The sequence below is a fragment of the Anabrus simplex genome, chromosome 4 (genome assembly GCF_040414725.1).
Source record: "Anabrus simplex isolate iqAnaSimp1 chromosome 4, ASM4041472v1, whole genome shotgun sequence".
Taxonomy (NCBI): domain Eukaryota; kingdom Metazoa; phylum Arthropoda; class Insecta; order Orthoptera; family Tettigoniidae; genus Anabrus; species Anabrus simplex.
Genome location: NC_090268.1, coordinates 74632246 through 74645919, shown reverse-complemented (window position 1 = coordinate 74645919; position 13674 = coordinate 74632246). Strand labels below are relative to the sequence as shown.

The window sequence follows — 13674 nt, the reverse complement described above, 5'->3', positions numbered from 1 at the left end:
GGTAAGTACCATTATGAGGGACCTATGACCTGAATTTTGGACCCCTTTAGACAACAATGCGGGGCATTGCGAGTCGGATCCACTGATTGTTTTAAATTCATTCATCCATTCATTCTTCGTCATCATGTTTTGAATTCTGGTTAGTGGATGATTTTGGACTTTTAAATTGTCATTTTCCGCCTCTGTGGTGTGGTGGTTAGTGTCATTAACTGCCCTGCCACCCCGCGAGGCCGGGGTTCGATTCCTTGCTCTGCCACGAAATTTGGAAAGTGGTACGAGGGCTGGGACGGGTTCCACTCAGCCTCGGGAGGTCAACTGTGTAGAGATGGGTTCGATTCCCACCTCAGCCATCCTGGAAGTGGTTTTCCGTGGTTTCCCACTTCTCCTCCAGGCAAATGCCGGGATGGTACCTTACTTAAGGCCACGGGCGCTTCCTTCCCTCTTCCTTGTCTATCCCTTCCAGTCTTCCCATCCCCCCGCAAGGCCTCTGTTCAGCATAGCAGGTGAGGCCGCCTGGGCGAGGCACTGGTCATCCTCCCCAGTGGTATCCCCCGACGCAGAGTCTGAAGCTCCAGGACACTGCACTTGAGGCGGTAGAGGTGGGATCCCTCGCTGAGTCTGAGGGAAAAGCCAACCCTGGAGGGTAAACAGATTAAGAAAGAAAGAAAGAAAGAAAGAAAGAAAGAAAGAAAGAAAGAAAGAAAGAAATTTTCATTACATTTCGTCTCATTTCGTATCATTAGAGGCCGATGACCTATATGTTAGGCCCATTTAAACAACAAGCATCATCATCATCTGGCTTTGGTCTGACATGGAAATAGGAAACTACAGGAAAGTATTTTTAGGGCAGTCTCCCAAATGCAAATGCAAGCTGCTCGCTCAGCGCCAACATACCTAATTTCCGTCAGCACACTCAAATTATAATAATAAAGTATACAGTATTATTAAGTTTGTAGATAGACAATGTTAAAAATATTTTTATCATCAGACAGCTATATATACCAATTCATGAAATGTAGATAATAATGATAATGAAAAGAAAAGAAAAGCGATTCCCCAATTTTGGTAGCGATCTACATTACTTTCAAATATATCTTCCTGAGATGATTAGGCCTATATTTAACTCTAATACAGAGTCGTCTTGCTTATGAAGTGAGATATTCCCTAAACAGTCCACAACATACGCCTGTTGTGGCAGGCAACCCACATAACAGAGTTGTTAGGCAAGTAAGGTACTTCTTTGGCGACACACTTATTATCTTGCAGTAAACTTTCCTGACCATTATTCTGTTCAGCTCCATGGCTAAATGGTTAGCGTGCTTGCCTTTGGTCACAGGAGTCCCGGGTTCGATTCCCGGCAGGGTCGGAAATGTTAACCATAATTGGTTAATTTCGCTGGCACGGGGACTGGGTGTATGTGTCGTCTTCATCATCATTTCATCCTCATCACGACACGCAGATCGCCTACGGGAGTCAAATCGAAAGACCTGCATCTGCCGAGCCGAACTTGTCTTCGGACACTCCCGGCACCAAAAGCCATACGCCATTTCATTACCATTATTCTTCACTTTGCGTTATTTGAGAGTCTCACAGTGATTTCATTTCAAAATAAACCTTTAAATAAGACCAGTCTGATTATAATCGAGTGATGTAACTTCTTCCTAGTATACAAAAGTTCTGAAGAACAGGAGTGAGTGTTACTTCATGTAGGAGCTTGGATGATATCACCAGATGATACGCAACGGGGATACGCAATAAGTCTGGACCCACCTTTGTACAATCATATCTCGTTTCTGCCGTTAAAAATGAATAACATTGCAGGATTACTATGGCATTCATTCACTCATTTTCGTATCCGGGAAAAGTAATGCTTTACCGGTGCATAGTGACTGTTTGCTATAATGTTTTCGGTTATAAGTACTTCTTCTGAACATGTATTCATAGTACTGTTGAGTACTTACCACCATCTCCATTTGGTGCACCTTTCTTCAGGGTTAGAAGGATATATTTTCACAAAAAAAAAAAAACGCAACTGATGATTTTCGGAATTAATGAACTAGAATAAACTCTGAACTGGGTCCATTTTTTATGATATTTGGAAATATTTGCAATTTTCTTACGCCAATGTCCGCATGCCTGGGTGATAATCGCGTGACGATAAAATTTGTACAGATACCACAGTTTTCACTTAACCCGGTAGCCGATAACTGATCTCTAGAGTTTGTGATTTTTATATGTTGAAGCTTTGTCAGTGTATGCGCCTTCATCTTATATGACCCCTACGAGCGATTTTTAGCGATTTAGAATTAGCGATAAATTGCGAAATTGGTTCAAAATGCGAAATTATACAATTTTTCCGAAACAGATTAGAAATACTCGGATTTATGCGAAATACGATGCATTATTCTTAAAAATAAGATATAGGCTATGTTATTTATTTCGAGAAAAGAATTATTATGGCGCCTTAAATATTTCAATTTGTGGAATATCTTTTAACGTCCAAAAAGTGCAAAGAACAAGCAATAATGCGTTCATTCACTTTGTGTTGAACCTTGATCCTAGTCGGTTATTCTTGACAAAGGTGTTGAATACTAGTTCTGTTTTGAAGTACGGTAGCGATTTATTGTCTGGTTGCCATGGGTAGAAGTGAAGTGGCGATCAAATAGCCTGCCGAGAATTTACAAATCGGAACATTTTTAAGTAAGCGATACAGATATATTGATGTGCCGACTTTTCAATGAAATTATGCCTATTTTTAACCGAATTGATACAAAACGCTAAACGTGAGAAGTGTAGATTCTAAAAAACGCTAAATTTGAAAATCAAAACGCTAAATCTCTGGTTGTTAAATTCTATAAACTACGTACTCTACTGATCACACATTCGTAACGGAACATAATTGTACATTCGGATTCCATCATTATACGCCAAGTAAATAAAATGCAGTGTTACATGTAAGTTTCAATATCAAGGAGCAGAAATTTTACCGATCGTAAAGAGCAGTGTTAAAGTTAGTTGCGGTGGTTATTATCTTAAGAGGAAGTTCAAGTGAGCAACAATCCACTGTTGATAATAATTCAAGGGAAGGTAGAAGAGTCCGACCTTTCGAAGATGCAAGTATCGGAAAGAGCCACGAAGGACGTGAAAATGAAAAACTCTTGCCTCACGAACCTAATACCTTCAGAGTCGGAAGAGGAAGTCTACTGAAGTGCGTGCAGTACTGCTGAAATAATTGAATTTTACTGAAGATGTCTCTTCTGATATTTGTAATGAACTTGAATTACGTTTGATCCGAGGAAACTACCATCACTTAGAGGAATGAACCACATCACATTTCATTCAAGTTACCACTAAATGCATGTCGTCTTCTAGGCTGATGCTAAGGAGCTATTTAAAATAGGCATCAGCATCATATTCGAATGACAGTCAATTTCTTGAGAATGTTCCCTGCCGTTGTCTTCTGATACACTTAAGCTAAAATCTTCACTTAGTTCCCTCTAAAATAGGGCTCTGTTTTATTCTTATAGCTCGCGCTCCTGTACAGAGTTACGTTTTCACATGAAACGGTTCGATGATGATGATGATGATGATGATGATGCTTGTTGTTTAAAGGGGCCTAACGTCGAGGTCATCGGCCCCTAACGGTATGAAATGAGACGAAATGGCATGACAAATAAAAAGTCCAAAATTCTCCACTGACCAGAATTCAAAACATGAGGACGAAGAATGAATGGATGGATATGAATTTAAAACAATCAGTGGATGCCACCCGCAATACCTTACATTCATATAAACTGACGGAAAAACAATAGGATTACTGACCAAGGGACTGCTGCAAGAGCATAATACTGAATCGAGGATGCTTGCAGTCTAAAAGGGGGTCCAAAACCCAAGTTATCGGCCCCTCATAACGGTACTTATCGCTAGGAAAGTAGAACCATGGTATTTGTCATGTTGCGGTACTAATCAAAAGTAGCAGAGACTCGCGGTATTCCACACATTATGGTACTTTTCACAGGTTATGAAATACGACAATTAATACAGACCTATGTTTTTACACATTGCGGCGCCATTTACAGGCAACGCAACCCTATGGTGTTCATCACATAAGAGTACTAACCACAGGGACCTTCTCCTATCCCGTGGTGTTCCTCATATAGTGGGTACTAATCATATGCAAGGCAGAACCATGGTAGCTATCATCCCATGGTCCTGCTCATATGGTGGTACTAATCACAGGTACTGCAAAAGCCGACCGTACGGTGCTCCTGTGTGCTACTAATCACGAACGTATTTCGTACCCAATATAGTGGTACTACGCGCAAGTAAAAGCAACCCTTGGTGTTCCCCGCGTGGTGGTACGAATCACAAGTAGTTTCATGGTTCTAATACACTCATCCCTTGGTCGCCCCTTTTAGTCGCCTCTCACGACAGGCAGGGGATACCGTGGGTGTATTATTCGTCAGCCTCCCCCACCCACAGGGGGTAGTGTGGTTGGTCCGCGAGAGGTATTTTATTTCCCTCAAGTCCGCCGGCAAGCCGGTTAGGACCCCCCTATCCGCCACCTGGGACGCGCCACGTGGGAGTATCACCTCTCCCCCTATTAAGCCTGCGTAGCAGGTTCGTGGATGAAACGGTTCAAAATGCATACTTCATGCATCATTACTGACCTCAACAAGCTTCTGTCAATTAAGTTAAAGGTTCTTTTGAAAGTTTTTGGTATTATAATTCGATTAATCCTATAATCAAGGTAACATATTGTACATTCTTGGCGTCTCAGAAAGTAATAAAAAGAAGGCAGTTAGTGGGGCATAAAGCCAATAATAATAATAATAATAATAATAATAATAATAATAATAATAATAATAATAATAATAATAATAATAATAATAATAATAATAATTTCTTCCCAAAACCCCTTGAAAAAGTCTAAAGGTGAACGCGTTCCTTTAAATACGAGACGTTCAACATTTCCTATGGTGCGATGTTCGACATTATTCATGATACGTTAACATTCCGTAGTGTTAGTACTCGCTGGGTGCCTAGGAACCTGGCAGACAACCACAAGGGCCAGCGAAAGATGACACCCATGGATCACTTAACGCGTTACGCCCCAGAAGGAGATGACTTTCTGAAAGGTGATGAATCGTGGCCATACCACTACACGCCTAGTACGAAAAAAAATCAGAGTGTCTCAGTCTGCTAGGAAAGTGCTTGTGACAATGTTCTGGGAAATGCTTGGTGGGTTATTGGTGGACGTTGCTGAATAACGGATCTCTGTGAATGCTGCAGGCTACATTAAAACTTTGGTTAAGTTGCGTCGTGCCCTTGATGACAAACGCCTCAACATTGATGCTGACGGAGTCGAATTTCTTCATGACAATGCCCATTCACATGCTGCTGCTCCTGTTCGTGAGAAGCTCGCCAAATTTTAGTGGGAGGTTCTCCAGCATCCACTATACAGTCCGGACCTGGCACCGTCGGAATTTCATCTGTTTGGTCCCATGAAGAAATTCCTGCCGGCCGACACTTTGCGACAGATGCGCAAGTAAAATCAGCAGTCCACAGATGGCTATACTCCAACCAGACGGACTTCTACCAACATGGCATGTTGAAATTGGTACCACAATGGGAGAAATGTGTTGATAAACTTGATGACTATGTAGAAAAGTGGGCCAAAAATGTAAGTTCATTTGTGATTTGTTTGGTTTTGGTACATATTAAACATTTTAAGAAAAAAATTGTGCGTTACTTTCCGATCTGCCCTCGTATAATTGCGCGTGCGGTTAGATGCGCGCAGCTGTGAGCCTGCATTCGGGAGATAGTGGTTTCGAACCCTACTGTCGGCAGCCCTGAAGATGGTTTTCCGCGGTTTCCCATTTTCACACCAGGCGAATGCTGCGGCTGAACCATAAGGCCACGGCCACTACGTTCCTAGTCCTAGCTCCCCCCCCCCCCCCCGTCGCTGACAACTTACGACGTGTTAGTGCAACGGTACCAAGTTCCTTTCCTGGATATTATCAAATTTATTCGAGTCAGAACTTCATTTAGCCCGGTTTTACGGCCGGTTGCCCTTCCTGATGTCAGCCCTATGTGGAGGGATGTATTCACTTAAGAATGCTTTCTGTGGTGGTTGGTAGTGTTGTGTGTTATAGAGAAGTGCATTAAGACGAATACAAGCACTCAGGTGCAGAAACAGACGAATTAACCATACGTAGTTGAAGTCCTCAGCCTGGTAGGGAAACGAACCCAGGATTCTCAGAACAAAAGATCAGTACTCTGACCATTCAGCCAACCAGCCGATTTGGTTCTCGGTAATAATGGAGATTTAACCTTTGGCCCCTATCAAGCAGATTGCTCTTGACTAACTCATTTGACTGTACTCCTATATCTAAGGACTTCCTCAGCGAGTACGCGTTGGAAAAGGCATGAACGTTTTCCTTCTTGAATATTAAGAGAATGAACCTCCACATCATCCACTGACCAATGGGCCAGTACATATCACCTTATACAGAGTGTCCTAGGAGCAGTGGCGGCCCGTGGTCTCTCAGGTCGGGGGGCGGCCACAGTACTACCACACTCATGCAAATCTTCCGCGCGAAAACAAACTAAGATTGTATGCAGATGACATAATTGTTTATAGAGAAATAAACAACATTGAGGATTGTTCAGAATTACAAAGGGACCTTGAAAGTATCCAACAATGGGTTGAAGAAAATAATATGAAGGTTAATGGAGGCAAATCAACTGTTACAACTTTTACAAACAGGAGCTTTAAAACTGAATTTGAATATACTTTGGATGAGGTAGTTATCCCAAAAGATGGCAAGTGCAAATACTTAGGTGTGAGATTTGAAAGTAATTTGCACTGGAAGGGTCATATTGATGACATTGTTGGGAAAGCATACAGATCATTACATGTCATAATGAGGCTACTTAAAGGATGCAACAAAGAATTAAAAGAAAAAAGTTACTTGAGTATGGTTCGTCCATTATTGGAATATGCAAACAGTGTTTGGGATCCTCACCAAGAATACCTAATAAAAGAAATAGATAGTGTGCAGAGGAAAGCAGCAAGATTTGTAACAGGGGATTTCAGGAGAAAGAGTAGTGTATCAGAAATGTTAAAGGAACTTGGGTGGGAAACTTTAAGTAAGAGAAGGGAGAAAACTAGACTTACAGGATTATATAGAGCCTATACAGGAGAAGCAGCATGGGGAGATATCCGTGAGAGGCTTCAGTTGGAAAATAATTATATCGGCAGGACTGACCACAAATATAAAATTAGAAGGAATTTTAGCAGAAGCGATTGGGGTAAATTTTCATTCATTGGGAAGGGTGTGAAGGAGTGGAACAGTTTACCAGGGGTAGTGTTTGATCCTTTTCCAAAATCTGTACAGATATTCAAGAAGAGAATAAACAGCAACAGAGAAAATAAATGAAGTGTTAGAGGGCATTCGACCGGTGCAGGTTATTGTAAATAAAAAATGTGTGTGAATAAATTAATTCCATCCCCTGGTCTAAGGAGTTTGGACAGCCAAAGTAGGGGACTGCCTGTAGGGGTGAAGTACAGTGGGGACTTCGAGGGCCCTGGGACCGCTACGGTAGCTGTGAAGGCCCTTCAGGAACTCTGAAAAGTGGTGGCAAAAGGGGCTCTGGTTAAGACGCAGCAGGTCGTTATGCTACTTAGGATCCAGAACGGGTAAACAAAAAAAAAATAGTAAAAAAATAAATGCAATGTAAATATTAATGTTATACCAGTTGTATAGTATCATTTGAAGTAATTCCACATACTGTATATCAGTTGACTATATTTGTAAGTAGTACAGGAGATATTATAAGTAGAATTTTGTTAACAATATAAATTTATTACGGATGAGCTGTGTGTTTAATAGAAAACATTGTTAGCGTAAATTGTATAATATTGTATTATAGGAAAAAATTTCTTCTCTTGTTAATTTAATATTTAGTGCTTGACAATAATGTATTTTAGTGTACCATTTGCCACCGAGGTAGACACCTCATTTGCAAATAAAGAGATTTTGATTTTGATTTTTTTTAAACAATAATCACCGAGCTCGATAGCTGCAGTCGCTCAAGTGCGGCCAGTATCCAGTATTCGGGAGATAGTAGGTTCGAACCCCACTGTCGGCAGCCCTGAAAATGGTTTTCCGTGGTTTCCTATTTTCACACCAGGCAAATGCTGGGGCTGTACCTTAATTAAGGCCACGGCCGCTTCCTTCCCCTTCCCTGCCCCATCGTCTCCATAAGACCTATCTGTGTCGGTGCGACGTGAGGCAACTAGCAAAAAAAAAAAAAAAAAAACCATAATCACCAACATTTCCTTCGGTGGTGGTGGTAGTGGGGGGTGAAGTCCTCTTATGCTTCCACTGCATTGACTGGGGTTTTGATCTTCGGTTCATGGTAATGAAGCCACGTCTCATTGCGGGTGGCAAGTCTGGACATGAAGCCCATCATCCACTCTCCGCTCGCTTAATGACAGAAGTTGGAGAAATGAGCTGCAGTTCACAGACATTTCACTCCTCCGTTCTCTGTCATGCGCTGACACCTGTTGGTAGGCTAATGTACTACCTCTCAGTGACTTACGCCAAGCCTAACGGCGGACAGCGATTGATGGAAATTCGAAAGTGTAAATCAATTTGGAGCTACTTATGTAGCTTCAATTTACGGAACTAAATTAATTTCATTAAATTTCACTCAGTACGGTAATATTTGGATTGCACAGTCCTTTTTTGACATGGGCCTACAGAGTACCAAGTACAGTAGAATCTTCGTAATCCGAAATACTTCTAACCGAAATACCATTTAACCGAAACATACGGGAGAAACGATTTCCTTAAATTACAAAAATGAAATAAAGAAACATAATTCTGCTAATGCAACGGTGGCATGACATAGCAACTAGCAAACGATGGGAAACGAAGAAAACAAAAGAAAATAGAAGACTTTTTCAGGAAAATAGTAGGACCTACTGTATATTTACAGTACATGCACTATGAAACGTAGATCTGTTTTGTAAATAGAGTTGAGTAGTTATGGTTTCCAGTATTAAAATACTTTGTCAACAATGCACTGTATGTATGGCTTATTGTCTTCATTTACTTTCATCTCAACCCTCAAAAAACGATTCTTAACGTCTAATAGTTACATTTCAATTGTAAACCGAAAATGTTATTATCAGAAACCCACTTCCCCTCCTTTGTTTTGGTTAACAGAGGTTCTACTCTATCGTCAAGAGATTTCCTTGTAAAGCAGCCATTAACCAGTAAGTATCTCCAGACACACTTGAACATCAAAGAGTTGAGTGTGCGTTTCTTGTACATTGGTCGTCTTAGCAGGATGGTTTTCGAGGGTGGGTATATCTTAAGCGCTAAACAAGATAATAGATCCTTACCATTACAGAGAACTGAATCTCAGTTATTACAGTTATTTAATGACACATGGTAGAGTTGGGAATAGAATTAAGCACAACAATACATGTTTTTATGATACAAACGTAATACACAAAACACTCTAATTTTACATATGTACTATATGGTTCTTCTTTAAACTCAAACAAAAATCCACAATGCTAACACTCAGGCAAGCAACTCAATGTTGAAAACATCCTAGGGATATGAGCTACGAATTTTAGGTAAATAATATATAATAAAGTATGGGAATATATTCTTTATTTATTACTAAAAATAAAAATAAAAATCTGTTCTTAATCGCAGTTATCCGGTCGATTAGATTAGCAGTTTGCCTTGTTCTACCGCTACGAGCGCTAATGTGAGTCAATGCATTGTTTAATTTAAGCACCGCTACGAGCGCTAATGTGAGTCAATACATTGTTTAATTTAAGCACCGCTATGAGCGCTAATGTGAGTCAATGCATTGTTTAACTTAAGCACCACTATGAGCGCTAATGTGAGTCAATGCATTGTTTAATTTAAGCACCACTATGAGCGCTAATGTGAGTCAATGCATTGTTTAACGTAAGCACCACTACGAGCGCTAATGTGAGTCAATAAATTGTTTAACTTAAGCACCACTACGAGCGCTAATGTGAGTCAATACATTGTTTAACTTAAGCACCACTACGAACGCTAATGTGAGTCAATACATTGTTTAACTTAAGCACCACTACGAGCGCTAATGTGAGTCAATGCAGAGTTTAACTTAAACACCACTACGAGCGCTAATATGAGTCAATGCATTGTTTAACTTAAACACCACTACGAGCGCTAATATCAGTCAATGCATTGTTTAACTTAAGCACCACTATGAGCGCTAATGTGAGTCAATGCATTGTTTAACGTAAGCACCACTACGAGCGCTAATGTGAGTCAATACATTGTTTAACTTAAGCACCACTACGAGCGCTAATGTGAGTCAATACATTGTTTAACTTAAGCACCACTACGAGCGCTAATGTGAGTCAATACATTTTTTAACTTAAGCACCACTACGAGCGCTAATGTGAGTCAATGCATTGTTTAACTTAAGCACCACTATGAGCGCTAATGCGAGTCAATGCATGGTTTAAGTTAAGGACCACTACGAGCGCTAATGTGAGTCAATGCATTGTTTAACTTAAGCACCACTACGAGCGCTAATGTGAGTCAATACATTGTTTAACTTAAGCACCACTATGAGCGCTAATGTGAGTCAATGCATGGTTTAACTTAAGCACCACTACGAGCGCTAATGTGAGTCAATGCATTATTTAACTTAAGCACCACTACGAGCGCTAATGTGAGTCAATGCATTGTTTAACTTAAGCACCACTATGAGCGCTAATGTGAGTCAATGCATTTTTTAACTTAAGCACCACTATGAGCGCTAATGTGAGTCAATGCATCGTTTAACTTAAGCACCACTACGAGCGCTAATGTGAGTCAATGCAATGTTTAATTTAAGCACAACTACGAGCGCTAATGTGAGTCAATGCATTTTTTAACTTAAGCACCACTACGAGCGCTAATGTGAGTCAATGCATTGTTTAACTTAAACACCACTACGAGCGCTAATATGAGTCAATGCATTGTTTAACTTAAGCACCACTATGAGCGCTAATGTGAGTCAATGCATTGTTTAACGTAAGCACCACTACGAGCGCTAATGTGAGTCAATGCATTGTTTAACTTAAACACCACTACGAGCGCTAATGTGAGTCAATGCATTGTTAAACTTAAGCACCACTATGAGCGCTAATGTGAGTCAATGCATTTTTTAACTTAAGCACCACTATGAGCGCTAATGTGAGTCAATGCATTGTTTAACTGAAGCACCACTACGAGCGCTAATGTGAGTCAATGCAATGTTTAATTTAAGCACCACTACGAGCGCTAATGTGAGTCAATGCATTGTTTAACTTAAGCACCACTACGAGCGCTAATGTGAGTCAATGCATTGTTTAACTTAAACACCACTACGAGCGCTAATGTGAGTCAATGCATTGTTTAACTTAAGCACCACTACGAGCGCTAATGTGAGTCAATGCATTGTTTAACTTAAACACCACTACGAGCGCTAATGTGAGTCAATACATTGTTTAACTTAAGCACCACTATGAGCGCTAATGTGAGTCAATGCAGAGTTTCACTTAAAGCCCGCGTAACTACATTCGGTGTGAACATTAAAAAAACGCTTGAGGGTATTAAACAAGGAACACATTACAGAAAGAATTATGTAAATGAGTTAATTTGGTTAGGATTTGAATCAAAACGAGTAAAGAATCAAGCGGTTTTAGGCTGTTTTTCTGGAACTACATTTAGGCCGGAAGTGATCTTCGAAATTCGTTTTTTAGTTTGATAGAGCTGTCCAAGACTCACAATTTGAAACCATTCTGCGCCCTTTAGCCTTTCAACTTTCGGAACAATTTAGGAAATTGCTTAATTTTACGTTTCTCGTAGTATGGGCCTCCTACGTTGCCTGCTAAGAAATGTTTTCAACATTAAACATATGTCATGATTTATTTCTAGAAAAGATGATTTTTAAATTTTATGTGTACAATATTATTTTTAAATGTCTTTTTCTCTAAAGATGCACTTTTCTCTGAATGTGTCCCAGATAGAGCAACTAAACTTCATGCAGGTGATTTATAGACCTAGATTTACATACTAGGTGAGATATCATACTAATTTTATTAACAAATTTTTCATAAAAAATATTAAACTGGAACCACCATTTTTAAATTATTTTACAATATTTTAATTTTTTATATCAACATTTTACTTATTTTCAGGATATATTTCACCTGTTATATAGCTGCTATCACTGTGGATATCCTCACCAAATATTACTTCAATTGGTTTAACGGTTCATGAGAAAAGTGTACCTTTAGAAAAACATACATTAAAAGTGTTTTATACATAAAATTAAAAATATTTTATTTTGAAAATGAATGCATAAATCATGCCATGTTGATCTGGGTTAAAGAACTATAGAGGGTCTCTCACATAAACACAGGCCGAACGTAAGGCGTTTCTACTCTGCGCTACTGCAGCTGTCTCGGCCGAATTTATGTCGCGCGCGGCCGCCCTGCTTTAAGCGTGTGTACAACTTTATAAAAGATGCTGGAAGTGTCGTCCTTCCTGAGTATTGTACCTGGTAACCACATTCTGGCTGACGCCTGTGAGTTCAGCCACTCTAATGTTTCTGATTCCGTTCGTCGCGACCGGGCGAGTTGGCCGAGCGTTTAGGGGCGCGCAGCTGTGAGCTCACACCCGGGAGATAATGGGTTCGAATCCCACTGTCGGCAGCCCAGAAGATGGTTTTCCGTGGTTTCCCCATTTTCACACCAGGCAAATGCTGGGGTTGTACCTTAATTAAGGCAACGGACGCTTCTTTCCCACTCCTAGGCCTTTCCTGGCCCATCGTCGCCATAAGACCCATCTGTGTCGATGCGACGTAAAGCAAAAAAGATACCGTTCGTAATGTTTTCTTTCAGTTCCTTCAATATGTGAGGATTTGTTCAGTACACTTTTTCTTTCAGTTTACCCCACAAGCAAAAATACGCTGTTAGATCTGGTGAACGGGGCGAAATAAACCAGCACAGATCATTCTGTCTGCAAACACTCCCGAGATTATTTCTTCCGTTAACTGATGGAAGAAAAAACAAACAAAAAAGGACCCTCATGGCACTACATCCCTTCAAGGGCCTTGACCTACTAAGCGACCGCTGCTCAGCCCAAAGGCCTGCAGATTATGAGGTGTCGTGTGGTCACCACGACGAATCCTCTCAGCCGTTATTCTTGGCGTTCTAGACCGGGGCCGCCATCTCACCGTCAGATAGCTCCTCAATTCTAATCACGTAGGCTGAGTGGACCTCGAACCAGCCCTCAGGTCCAGGTCCAGGCTGGGAATCGAACCCGGGGCCTCCGGGTAAGAGGCAGGCACGCTACCCCTACACCACGGGGCCGGCTAACTGATGGAAGAACGTCGTCAAAATGTCATGTTGGTATCTCTCTGCATTTACTGTCGTCTCGAAAGTAATGGGCCCAATAATTCGTCTTGTACTAACAGGACACCAAACACCAATCTTCCTATCATAATGAGGGACTTCATAAACACCATTAAGATTTTTTGCACACTAATAGCAAGAATTGTGACTATTCACACGACCATTAAGTTGAAACCAGAACGTTTACGTACGAAAATACGGTGTTG

The 13674-nt window shown here is 40.7% G+C and overlaps 1 protein-coding gene across 1 annotated transcript in view; it reads left to right on the top strand.

Annotated features, from left to right (window-relative positions):
* The window catches only part of LOC136872173 (ejaculatory bulb-specific protein 3), a 55056-nt gene that overhangs the window by 39841 nt on the left and 1541 nt on the right, over positions 1-13674 (top strand). The gene's annotated exons all lie outside the window — the stretch shown is intronic.